The sequence below is a fragment of the Neovison vison genome, chromosome 2 (assembly GCF_020171115.1).
Source record: "Neovison vison isolate M4711 chromosome 2, ASM_NN_V1, whole genome shotgun sequence".
NCBI lineage: Eukaryota > Metazoa > Chordata > Mammalia > Carnivora > Mustelidae > Neogale > Neogale vison.
Window position 1 is genome coordinate 81,412,515 of NC_058092.1, and position 13,944 is coordinate 81,426,458.

Consider the following 13,944-nt stretch of genomic DNA (forward strand, 5'->3'; position numbering starts at 1 on the left):
CCTATGTTTTCTTCTAGGAGTTTTATTGTTTCAGGTCTTAAGTTCAAGTCTTTAACCCATTTTGAGTTGATTTTTTGTGTGTGGTATAAGATAGTGGCCTGGTTTCATTCTGTTGCATGTGGCCTGTCCACTTTTCCTAACACCATTTATTGAAAAGACTATCCTCTCCCCATTATATATTCTTGGCTTCTTTGTCATAAATTAATTGAGCATATGTATGTGGGTTTATTTCTAAGCTCCTTATTCTGTTCTATTGAATAATGTGTCTGTTTTTTATGCCAGTATGATACTGTTTTAATTGCTATTGCTTTGTAATATAGTTTGAAATTAGGGAGCATGATGTCTCCAACTTTGTTCTTTCCCAAGATTGTTTTGGCTATTCAGGGTCATCTTTTCCTTTTCCTTTTCTTTTCTTTTTCCTTCTTTGCTTCCTTTCTTCCTTCCTTTCTAAGAAAGGGAGAAAGAGGGAGGTAGAGGGAGAGGTAGGGAGGGGTAGAGGGAGAGAGGTTTTTTTTTTTTAAGATTTTATTTATTTATTTGAGAGAATTAGCAGTGGGGAGAGGCAGAGGGCAAGAGAGAGAGAAAGAGAGAGAGAAGCAGACTCCTTCTGAGTAGGAAGCCTGATTCCTGGCTCTATCCTAGGAGATCATAATATGAACTGAAGGCAGACACTTGACTAACTGAGCCACCCAGGCCTCCTCCACCCACCCCCCAGAGAGAGAATCTTAAACAGGCTCCATGCCCAGCATAGAGACTGACATGGGACTTGAACTCACAACCCTGAGTTCATGACCTGAGCCGAAATCCAGAGTGTCCCTAAGGGCACCCAGGTGCCCTATACAAATTCTATACAGATTTCAAGATTATTCTATTTCTGTGAAAAACACCGCTGGAATTGTGACAGGATTGCACTGAATATGTAGATTGCTTTGATTAGTATGGACATTTTAATAATATTCACTCTTCTAATCCATGAGCAAGGAATATCTTTCCATTCTTTGTGCCTTCTTCAGTTTCTTTCATTAATATTTTGTGGTTTCCAATACACAGGTCTTTCACCTCCTTGGTTAAATTTGTTCCTGTTATTTTATTATTTTTGATATAACTGCAAATGGGATTGTTTTCTTTTTCTTTTAAAGATTTTTAAATTTTATTTGATGGAGAGAGACACAGTAAGAGAGGGGAATACAAGCAGTTGTAGTGGGACAGGGAGAAGCAGGTTTCCTGCTGAGCAGGGAGCCGAATGTGGGGCTCAATCCCCAGACCCTGGGATCATGACCTGAGCCAAAGGCAGATGCTTAACAACTGAGCCAACCACGTGCCCCAAGTGGGATTGTTTTCTTAATTTCTCTTTTTAATAGCTTGTTATTTGCAACTTGTTATATGCAACAGATTCTTGTGTATTGATTTTGTATCCTACAACTTTACAGTTTACTTATTAGTTTTATCCATTTTTTGGTGGAAACTTTGAAGTTTTCTATTCATAACAGGTCATCTGCAAGTAGCAGATTAGATCACTTCTTTTCCAATTTGGATGCCTTTTATTTCTTTTTCTTAATGGCTCTGACTAGGACTTCTCATACTACATTAAATAAAAATGAGGAGAGCAGGCATCCTTGTCTTATTTCTGCTCTTTAAGGAAAAAGCTTTAAACTTCCCACCATTATTAGCTATGGGCTTATCATATACAGTCTTTATTATGTTGTGGTAAATTCCCTCTGTACCCACTGTTGAGAGTTTTATCATAATGGCTATTGAACTTCGCAAGTGCTTTGAGATAATCATTTGATTTTTGTCTTTCATTTTGTTATTGTGATGCATCACACTGATTTACAGGTGATAAACCATTATTACATCCTTGGAATAAATTACACTGATCAAGGTAGGGTTTGTAATCCTTTTAATGTACTGTTGAATTTGGTTAACTAATACATTGTTAAGAATTTTTGCATTTATGTTCCTATTCTTGTGGTCCTTGTCTGGTTTGGGTGTCAGAGTAATGCTGGCTTCATAAAATAAGTTTGGAAGAGTTCCCTCCTCTTCTATGAAATTGGCTTCTGGTTCCAGTTCACGAGAGCAATGTAGGAAGATCCTGAACTCACCTCCTCCCACAGACATACTACATATGGAATAATTCCTCTTTTAAAAAACCTAAAGTATAGCTGAGTGATGATTACTCATTTTGAGCAAATGAGGAGACCACACTAAAGCAGCTAGGAAAGCCTGGAACAGAATCTCCCCATAAATCCCTCCATCCTGGGCATGTACATTGACCCACAACCAGGAGAAAATTCAAAGACTGGAAAATTCCAAGCCGCTTCACCCCAAAGACCAAAGGCTTAGCACCCTGTATCAGGCAGCTTAATTTTAAAACCTACCCTGAGAGATGGGACCCCAAACATCTAACTTTGAAAACCAGTGAGACTCATGTCTCAATATCCACAAGACTGAAGGAATATGAGAAATAGCTCTTAAAAAGCCTGTGCACTCAAACTCATCCAGCCCCAGACTCAGGGCAGAGACAGACAATTGCACCCAGGCCTAAAGTGAATAAGGCTCATATTAAAGCATCTGTTTGAAGGGCAGGCATCTAACTTAACACACACATGTAGGAACCCACTGGAACATTCTCTGGGATGGACTCCTACAGGTGCCACTTTTGCCCTATCCCTTTGCCATGCTCTAGAGTATTTGTATCTCCTGGAAGGGAGCTTTTTTTGTGGCTGCAGCCCAGGGGCTGCCTTGGCCACCTGGCTCTGGAACCCAGGGCAGCTTGTGTTCTTGCTCCCATAGGATTGCTGTAATTGGTGCCACCCAGAAAGGAGCTCATACCCTTTTCTGGTGTACCATTTTTGCAGCTGCTACCATGGGTCACTTCTAGGTCACCTGGCTCTGGTAGCCAATGGGGCTATGGTTGTGGGTCCCACAGGACTGTAAAGGAGGTAGAAAGTCTTTTTAAATAGTACTACCCCCAGGGCACAGCAAGAGGTCTTTCTGTGAAACAGAGTTCTGTTGACTAGCTAATCATCATGGCTGCGTCAGAAGGAAGGGAGGCTTCTAATTAAACACCCATCTAGAGCTGACTAGAATTGTTTCCAGATATTCTATCTTTATGCTTTCCCTGTGCTGTGCTCCACAGTTCCAGTGTCTCCGGGAGGGAAGGTTTACATGTATCTAGTTCCCTAGTTTTTATGTCAGGTGTCCTGGTTCTTATGACTGCTACCCCGAGAACAACACCTGATTGCCTAGCTCTGGTGCCCATGGGAGTTTGCATTCCTGGGACCCACAGGATTGTGGCAATCAGACATTCTTGGGAGGCTACCACCCCCAAGCCTTGCACAGGCAGCAGAGTCTTTCTGTTGACATGTCTTATTTTCCTGGTGCATTCAACTCTTGGAATATTTGATCAATTCTCTTTCTAGCAGACTTTGGTCAGGACTCCTTGATGAACCCTTTACAAGTTTTCCTACACTCGATTCAAGGAGATTGGAGTATGGGGCTCTGATGTCTTCTCTGCAAGAAGGCCCTAGGTTTCTTTTATAGGGACTGAGTCATCTCCTTCCCAATGACCAGCTCTGCACACCAATGGGAGAGCCAGCTTTTGTTGGGACAAAAAGAAAAAAAGAAAAAAAATTCCCTTATTCCAGAATGATGGGGTCTACTCATGTTATATTTCATAACTGAAGGGTTACTCAAGTGACCCTTCTCTAATCCAAGAAGCTCAAGTTCTATCAAGTTTAAAAAGGCAGAAATAAAAACAGTGGACGGTAGATATCCTGTGATATTAGCAAAAGAAAAGAAGAGTTACAAAAAGAACAGGAGAGGGACGCCTGGGTGGCTCAGTGGGTTAAAGCCTCTGCCTTCGGCTCAGGTCATGATCCCAGCGTCCTGGGATCGAGCCCCGCATCCGGCTCTCTGCTCTGCGGAGAGTCTGCTTCTTCCTCTCTCTGCCTGCCTCCCTGTCTGCTTGTGATCTCTCTCTCTCTGTCAAATAAATAAATAAATCTTAAAAAAAAAAAAAGAACAAGAGAGACTGTGGTAAGGAAAACAGGCATTTTATAGAAATGAGTGATCAACAATTTCAATCTTCATCAGGTTAAGAAGTGGAGACTGAGAAGGACCCACTGGATTTGGACCTCAAGTCATTGTTGGGTAGACACCCGACTGCACTAGTCTTCAAATCAATGAGAGGGTGAAGTAGAGACTGTTAAATCTGCACTTTCCTTATAAGAAACTTGCCTGTGAAAGAAAAATGAGAGGGGATAACTGTGTATATGTTCCGGGGGGTGGGGGGGTGGAGGCAGGCAGTGATGTTGGAGGTAGGCTTTCTCAGAACAAAGACAGTTTCAAGGAATTCCAGCATTATCTAAATACTAAAAACATTATCTGCTTCTTTAGGAATTTTGAGTTCACTGAAACCTGGTGTTTCTTGTTACAGAATTCCATCCAGGCTAACATTCACATTTAGTCATCAGGGCCCCTTAGTCTCCTCTCAGCTGTGACAGTTTCTCAGACTTTTCTAGTTTTAGATGACTTTGATGACTTTGTTTTGTTTTTAAGTAGGCACCATACCCCATGTGGGGCTTGAACTCACAACCCTGAAATCAAGAGTTGCATATTCTAAATAAATAAAAATCTTAAAAAAAAAAAAAAAAGAGTTGCATGTTCTACTGACTACGCTAGCCAGGTACTCCATGACTTTGGCAGTTTTGAGGTGTACTGGTCAGGCATTTTTTGTGTAATGTCCCTTGACTGGGATTTGTCTGGTGCTTTTTTCATGATTAGACTGGGATTATAGGTTTCTGGGAGGAAGACTCAGAGAGTCATTTTAATCACATGATAATCACTATGGATATGAAGCTTGATCACCTGGCTAAGGCAGTATTAGTCAAATTTCTCCACTACAAAATTCCTTCCCTCCATCCTCTTGCATACTGTCCTCTTTGGTTGGAAGTCACTATGCAAAGCCCATACTTAAGGAGTCAGGAGCTAGCTTCTACCTCTTCAAGCGTGGAGTATTTACACAAATTATTTGGAATTTTCTAAATAGGAACTTTGTCTCTTCTTTCCTGGATAAGCCAATTTTTAGTCCCCCTATGAGACACTCAGTAACTTCATGCCCTGCTTACTGAGATTAAACTCGCAGGATAAATTTCATCCAGAAAGTTGGCTCTTTGATTCATATTTTTCAATACAGATTACCACGCTGACAGTAGCAGAAATTGAGAGCACTGGAGAACCTCACAAAAATAATATTGAAAGTGTTCACATATTTCACATATTTCTTTTGCTAGTCGTTAACATTTACATAGGCCAAGAAAGAAGTCATTTAATGGGAATGACCTGTAACTGAGTGATTTGAATAATATGAAGTTGAAATACTGAATCAACACTTTTATTTGTCAGTTTTCATTTTCTAGTTTCTGAATACATAAGATTGTTTAAAAAATTAAAGTTACTGAATTTCACCTCCTGATAATTAGCACTGATAATGAAAGAAAAACTATAGGATAAAACTGGTTGTGTGAAGCAGCCATAATTGATCTAGGCTCTGTCACTTACTAGTTGTGTGACCTACTGCAATTTAGCTTCTGTAAGCAAACCTCCATTTCCTCAGCTATAAATTAGAAAAAGAATAATGTCTAAATAACAAATTTTTGAGGAGTAAATGGGAAAAATATGTATTTATGTATATTTTTAACCAGTTAACATACAGTATAATATTAGTCTCAGGTGTATAATATAGTGATTCAACACTTCCATACATCACCCAGTGCTCATCACAAGTGCCCTCCTTAATCCCCATCACCTGTTAACCCATCTGCCCTCACCTCCCCTCTGGTAACCATCAGTTATATACAGACTCTATAGTTTAGTCTGTTTCTTGGTATGCCTCTCATTTACTCTCTTTCTCTTTGTTTGCCCTTTACTGATTTGTTTTGTTTCTTAAATTCCACATATGAATTAAGATAGTATATATATATATATATATATATATATATATATATATTATTTTTTTTTTAAAGAGGGAGGGGGAAGCAGGTTCCCCGCTGAGCAGAGAACCTGATGTGGGGCTTGATCCCAGGACCCTGAGATCATGACCCGAGCTAAAGGCAGAGGTTAACCCGCTGAGCCACCCGAAAATAGTATATTTTAAGATGCATTTATAACCTATAAAGTTGCCCCAGGCCCTGGGGGTGACACTCAGTCAGGGTGCACTGCCATAGCCAGCGTGTTTAATGCCTCATGTTCATTAGATTGGTCGGGGCCCAAGCTGCGTCAGTGCTAAGTATTTTGAACATCACTGCTCTTAGCTACTTGTGAGACACACAGAGTCAGCTTCCTCCTGGCCCTCCCAGCCAATTAATTTATGTACTGTTGGAACTAGTGCTGTGTCTGGGCCTTGCTACATGTGAATAATTAAGATGCCTTGATGCCTGTAGATCTGGAGGTGGGGAGCCGGGGGTTCACCTTGACAGATTTTTGAAAGGCAAACCTTGCTCTTGCTGAAGGTGTACTGGCTATGCCTGAATCGGCAAGTCCTGCTGGGAAGCCCTTCCCAGTGTAAGCACAGACAGGTAGACAGACATGCCCATGTAGTCACACTTGTGGTTCTGTGGTCCCCTGTTGGCATGACCATGTCAGGCAGTGGACATAATTAGTATTTGGTAAAGATATCCCTCGATTTCTTTTTGTGAAAATGTTACCCAAAGCAATGAACACGGAAGGAAGACTACTCCCTGAAAAATTTCCTGAGTGTGTAAGCAAGTTAGAGATCATAGAAAGTTACCAAGAATTCCAAGCCATATTTAATACTGAGTTAGGAAATAGTTGCTCCAGGTGATTATGTGATGCCAGCTAACAACAACAACAAAAATATTCAGGAGTCTCTCCATAAATGTATTATTAATTGGAGGCAGTTTATGGAATCAATTCCACTTCTGTTGAAAGAAAGATTCTTAGTACTTTTGGAAGAAATACTTAATAATATCGTAATTCCAATCACATTCCATGGTTTGTTTTTTCCAAGTCAACATTTTTGCTAAAGAGTTGTTTTTTATTTGTAAAATTATATTGATTACCAAAGATTAAATATATAATTTTTAATAATTTCATATCATTTGTTAATCTATATTTTTAAAGGTGATCATTTTGGGGAGAAAAACAATCATATATTCTATTTTGGTATTAAAATCTGAATTCGATAGTCCATAAAGAAAAACAAGGACCCTTCAGCCTCCTTCTTATTGCCTAATGTTAAAGATCTGACTTCCTTTCAAGGATATATGCTGGGGTAAGAATGAGAACTCAGTGAACCATTCCAGAACTTGGTGGGTTTCCCTCTTTCCCTCCCTGAGTCACAAGTCTTGTGGTAAAAACAACAACAACAACAACAAACCAAAATAACTTTCTTCAGATAGTTTCTGGAGATAAGGTTTTAAGCATAATTTATTTCTTCTATTTCATCCATAAATATTTTATAGTTTAAAAAAATTCTTACCACTGAACAAAACCATCTTAATTTTGTTAAAATTATCACTTGAAATATTGAATTTGAATTCTACTAAAAAACAAATACATATTATTGAAGAAACCGGGGGTGGAACTGGCCATGAAAACCACCGGGTTTATTTACACATAGTGTGACTCACGCAATATCTGGATGGCTTTCATTTGTGCAAGAGCCACAAATCTTAAAACCAGCAAAGTTCTGCGAAATCATCTCCTGATTTGCATCTTCTTACAGTTGGGGAAACTGAGTTCTCAGAGTTAGGTGGCTTGTGGGGAAACAGCTGCTCACAGGGAGACTGAGTAGGTTTGTGGTACTGCTTGCTTGCTTGCTTGCTTTCTCTTTCTTTATTTTATTTTATTTTTTTTTAAAGATTTCATTTACTTATTGGAGAAGAGGGAGAGATTGTGATTGGGGAGGGAGAGAGAGTCTGAAGCAGACTCCATGCTGAGCTCAGAGCCCAACACGGGCTTCCATTCCATCCCACAACCACAGGATCACAGCCTGAGGCAAAACCAAGAGTCACATGCTTAACTGAGCGAGCCACTCTGGCTCCCAGTCCTGTGTTCATTGCTCCCCGCTCCCCGCTGCTGAGGGCATACAGCAGGCCCCCCTTGTCTGCAGGCATGTGTTCCAAGACACCCCACCCTGCCAGGACGCCCGCACCTGTGGGTGCCACTGAACCTTCTATATACCACGGTTTTCCCTACCCAGACAGTCCTATGATAACATTTAATTTCCAAATTAGGCGCAAGAAGGGATGAAACATAATTACTAATAAAATAGAACGATTATAATGAGATACCTGTAATAAAATTTATGTGAATGTGGTCTCTCTCCCTCAAATCATCTTCCCGCGCGGGACTCAACGTGCCTGTGATGGTGGGGGCCATGGGGCACCTCGGTGAGGAGACGATGAAGCGAGGTGAGTGACGCAGGCGAGTGACGTAGTGGTGGGCGACTCCTGACCTCCCGGGGATTCTTCAGGAGGAGGATCGTGGGCTTCCAGACCGAGGTTGACCTGGGTAAGTGAAACTGCGGAAAGCAAGCCCGCGGGAAAGGGAGCACTCCGCGGGAAAGGGAGCACTGCTCTAGTTGCTCTAGTTGCTCTAGTTTCAACCCAAGCTGGCTCAGGCGCCTCCAGGGCTGCCGGCTGTCCCTGAAACAGCCAGCTTGGTGTGGCTCAGTGCAGCGAGCCAGCTGAGTTCAGACCGTGTGTTCAAGGTGTGTGAGAGGTAGTATCTTCTTTTCACTAGTGAGATGTGTACATCCCTGAAAACTGGGAAGTGTTACAGTAGTATGCCCTTTGCTGCAAGTGGTGCCGTCCCCAAGAGAACTGGTTAAGGCCGAGAAAGAAGGCGGTTTGGTGTTAGGATTCTGGGAGCGCTCACACAATGGAAGGAAGACCTGCGCTGCCAAAAGAAGGTAAGCTGTCTTCCAGCACAACCGGACCAGAACTGAGTGCTGCTAGGACTGTCATTCTCTCTCTCTCTCTCTCTCTCATTATCTTCTGTCTTCTTTAAGCTTTCATTTGAACTTCTGGGGATGGTGGGGTAGGGGAGTTACCCAACTGAGAACCGGTTCTGAACTCAGGTTTGACTGCTTGCAGCTCCAAAGTCAATACCTGAGAGACAAGTGACGTGGGAAAGAAAAGCTTGCTCTGCTCAGGAAGCTGGCATCCTGAGAAGATGGTGGACTAACATTTCAAAGACCATATTCCGGGGCGCCTGGGTGGCTCAGTGGGTTAAGCCACTGCATTCGGCTCAGGTCATGATCTCAGGGTCCTGGGATCAGTCCCGCATTGGGCTCTCTGCTCAGCAGGGAGCCTGCTTCCCTCTCTCTCTCTGCCTGCCTCTCCGTCTACTTGTGATTTCTCTCTGTCAAATAAATAAATAAAATTTAAAAAAAAACAAACCATATTCCCTGCCTAGGGGAGGCCAGACTGTTTGAAAGGGGAAAAGGGAGGGGGCTACTGGCAGGAGAAGCAGGTGCCCAGGCAGTTAGGTGTCTGTTGAGATGACCCTGAACAGAGTTGGTGGTATCTCTGGCAGCTCTTTTCAAATGTAGTCAGGCCTTACCTTCTGGAAAAGTCTGGTCCTTCACTCCTTAAGACCAGGGGTCTTCAAATTTGATGGAAAGTAAGTTAATTTTGCTACAGACCAAAGGGTTTAGTTCAGCAAGCAAGGAGTGCATAAGCTCGAAGCAAGCTAACCCTTCAGTGTAGTTTGAGTGCTGGGATGCCTGGCTGGCTCGTCAGTAGAGCATGTCACTCTTGATCTTGGGGTTGTGGGTTTGAGCCCCATACTGGGTGTTGAGAGTACTTAAAAATTAAAACTAAAAAAAAAAAAAAGAGAGAGAGAGAGAATGACAAGAGACTAGCTGGTGTGCTGTTCAGTGGAGAGGAAGGGGAAGAAGTTACTATATAAAGTCAAAACAAAGTTCACATTCAGCTTTGCAGACTTACTTAGGCCGTGTTATTTAATGGCTCTGACCTGATAATAGTCAGTTCAATAGTAACTTTCTCTCAGACTTTTTGGGAAGAATTACATGTAGTGATATGCATAAGTCACTTAGCATAACACTGGCCTATAGTAGCAGCTAGTCAATAAATAGTTTTTTGGTTACCATACACTTAAGATTCTTTCCTGCCTGGTCTTTCATCTCCCCCTGGCAGAAAAGCCAACATAAAAAAATTGTGAAGATCAGCTTCAAGAGCATCTAAGATGACATCAATTGTAAGATAAGCCATTATTTTATTTACCTTTAAAATACGCTGCCAAAAAATATGCTGCCAATTATAATATGGCTCATCACTTGGAGTTTTTTATACTCCTTGAAAAAGCTTTTTTTTAGACTTATTTAGATGTATATTAAAAAGAAGATACGCAAAAAAGAAGATATAAGCAAAAAAATTGGTTAAAATGTTCCTGAAACTCCTTCACATTCTGTATCTGATGGCTGTGAATCAATGTATCAACTCAGAGGCATCAATGTCTGTGTTTTTCCATCAAGAGCATCAGTGAGATGGCATTTATTTTAAAGAAGTCATTCCACTAATGCTAGGATTCTAGAACTTTTTCCAAATTGCTAATACCCATTCTGCCATTCTGCAACTTTTGAGACTGCTGCTTTCATGATCTCCGCAGAAATCACGTGATCAAGGAAAACATCTAAGTTAATGCATGTGCGAGCTATGGAGGTGTCTGCTGCCTGGCCAATGGCCAGTGCAAAGTGCCCTGAATGGTGTAAAGAGACCCAGTTTCAGAGCTGTTAAAACGTGAAAATATGTGTGTGCATCTAAGGGTTGATGTACAAATGGTAGGCAGCGCACATCATTATAGGTCCCACACTTAGAAAAAACAGGTCACCATAAAATTGTTTGAAGTAGTGAGCTCATTTAGTGCATTAAAAAGTATTCAAATAACCCCTCTTTAATCTATATAAAATGAAGTGTACTTGTCTCAGTCACATTTTCTTTCTTTTACATCAACAGGAAATGGTAGACTGAGTTTTAGGCTAAAAACAACTTACCCTAAGTCAAGGAACGGTTTTCTTCAGTTCCATTAGCATCCTACTCACAGAGACAAATTGGTGCCATTGGAAGATACTTGAGACCTGCAGCCCCTTCTTGCCAACATTTGTTGTTTTAACATAAAAATCAAGCAGCAGCAAAGCTTAAGAGTTTTAAAAGAACAATTTCCTTTAATTTTCAAGTTGAGGGTATATTCAGCTCAAAATCAGAAAAAAAAAAAGGAATCTTATAAAAGTATTATGAACTTACTAACCCGATTTTCCTCCCAACACTCTTTTTTAAAAAATCGAGATACACTCTATGTAAAATAAAATGCATAGGTCTAAAATAGTACAGTTAAATGGCATAAAGTCATATAACCACCACCCCAGTCAAGAAATAGAATATTTCCATCATGACAAAAATGTTCCCTGGGCCCCTTTTCAATCATTCCCCCGTCCCCTTCAACATAATGTAGTCTTTTAACTTAAATCGTGGGTCATGGGTCAACAACATATTAAAGTATCAAAAAGAAAAAAAAGAAAAGAAAAAAAAGAAAAGAAAAAAGAAAAAAAGAAACTTCTTAAGTGATTATGAGTTTTAGGGAGAAAAATCTGTTTTGTAACTTAATCTTAATTGCTATGGCTATGGTGTTATATATAACTATCCTGTCTTTAAGTGTTTTTGTTATTTTTAAAATTGTTAATATTAACCTGAATAGTAAATAAAATGTATACCCTAGTCACACATGCACAGGTGGAAATATGATTTGTTTTTAGCCAGGCTGGATCAGGTAGCTTGTGGTGTCCCATTTCAGTTTAGGACATAAACACTATATAGATTTGCCTACCACATGACTTTCAGGCTTAGCCCAGCAGTCTCAAAACTTTATATTGTGTAAATAATTACTTAAAATTTATTTTTCCTTTGCATATAACAAAGTGAAGTAGAAACTGTGGGAGACCATTACTGACATGTAAAAGTTACTGTGGGTGACAATAAGTTTCTCTTTTTCACTCCCCTGTATGAAACCAGGGGACTTTAGTAGGAGTAATTCACTACTTTTTGCCCAGTTGTACTTTCTTCTTTATTCCAAATGTGATTCCAGTAAAGACATGGGTAATAATCTGCTTGCTTAATGTTGATGTGTATTAACATGTTCAAGGGCTAATAAAATCTGGTCAGAATCAGAGTAGAGGTAATAAGAAAAAATGAGCCACAGTCTATTTACTTTGACAGTAGGACTACGGGTTCACTCATTCTTGATTTATTCTACAAACATTGAGTGCCTTTTGTATGCCAGTCACTGTACTAAAGTTGGAGGTACAACCAAAGATAGAATAACCAGACCAGAACCAAAGACAATTTTGGACAGAGTGGGATCTCAAAAGTTGTCCACCCAACAAGAAGTCAATCAGTTCCAACAAGGAGTTGATCTCCCTGGACAATCACTTGTCCAGGGACCGAGGACAAGTACAATGTCAATTACTCATTGCATCAAAGTCGTACTCTACTGGGGTTATAGACCCATAATCAATTACAATACAGTTTGACAAGTGTGTAAATATGATAAGTAGTGGGGAAATATAGGAAAAGTCCTCATCTCAGACTTTGATGGAGGGGTGTGATTCAGATCTAAAGAATGAGTAAGAATTCACCAGGTAAAGGGGGGGGGGAAGTAGCTTATAAGAAAGGAGAAGGAGATGGGACAGAGTATTTGGTAACATGATCCCAATAGTAGGAACCCTGGCCATGCTTCTTCTTGAAGTATAATGTTCCTTTTGAAACAAATGAAGCCATCAGTGAAGAAATTACTGGCCAATCAAGGTTTCAAAGAGAATGAGAATCACATAAATATAGCAGGATTTTACCTGAACAATAGACCAAGTATTCTAGATCCACTTTTCTATTCTAAGATAGTTTTTATATTCCTAGGGAGAGACCGAGACCCTTCCAACTGATAAAAGTGCCACAAAGGAATTTTGTTGTTGTTGTTGTTTTCTTGGTTTGATTTTTCTGTCTACTGAAAACAGAATGAAACAAAAAAGTGAAAACAACAGGGAAATACAGAAACCTTACCACAAAGGGACTATTGTCTTGATCCAGATTGCATTAGAAAAACTGGCAAACCAGTGCTTCTCTGTTCCAATTGCTGGGAAACACATCACCGTCATTATGAAATTCTTGAGATGCACGCAGGCAATTTCATCTATTTCCATGATTTCAACAGGTTGCTGATTACCAGATGAGTTATCTCTTAAGACCTGTCTCTCCCACTACACTACAACTTCCAAGAGGTATGTGTCAAAAGCCATCGTTTCCCCGGGGCCTGGTATAATACTTGGCACATAGTAAGGTGCTCAATGAAAGCTTGTTGAATGAAAGTAGAAATTTCTTCCCAGCCATCTTTTTCCCCAGCTTTCCTCCTTGTACCCTATGATGGGGAAACTCCAACATGATGGCCAAACCAGGATTCCTTGGCCTTCACTGACAGCCCTCTCTTCACTTGGCAGGACACTTACCAGCTGGCCCCAGGAAAGGCTGCTGTCTCTCCCAAACTGGATTGAGAGCTTCTGAAGGATGGTGATGGTGTCTTATTCAGTCATGGAATGCCTGAAATCTCCTAAAATCACTAGGATATAGTAAGTGCTCCTAACTTACTGAATAAAGAATTGTATAAAGAGTTTGTGAACTTTGCAATGAGTTTATTTGTATCAACAAATATTCACTGCATTCCTAATTCACTAGGTACTATTTTAGGTATGGAGGATACAGAGGTGAACAAGACTGATAAGGCCCCCAGCTTTATGGAGGTCAAAATTCTGGTGGAGACAGACAATAAACATGTCTGACTCTGTTTATGTTTGACTGCTGACAGCTTTCAAGCCCCAGCCCTCCCTCTTCCCTGGTGTCCCGCCTCTGG

General features: G+C 40.6%; 1 long non-coding RNA gene across 1 annotated transcript; it reads left to right on the forward strand.

Annotated features, from left to right (window-relative positions):
• Positions 1-8,489: 8,489 nt before the first annotated feature.
• LOC122898767 lies at positions 8,490-13,704 on the forward strand. The gene is made up of 4 exons (XR_006383050.1): positions 8,490-8,535; positions 8,767-8,935; positions 13,252-13,318; positions 13,535-13,704. It is a non-coding gene; the product is annotated as an uncharacterized LOC122898767 (long non-coding RNA).
• Positions 13,705-13,944: the final 240 nt, after the last annotated feature.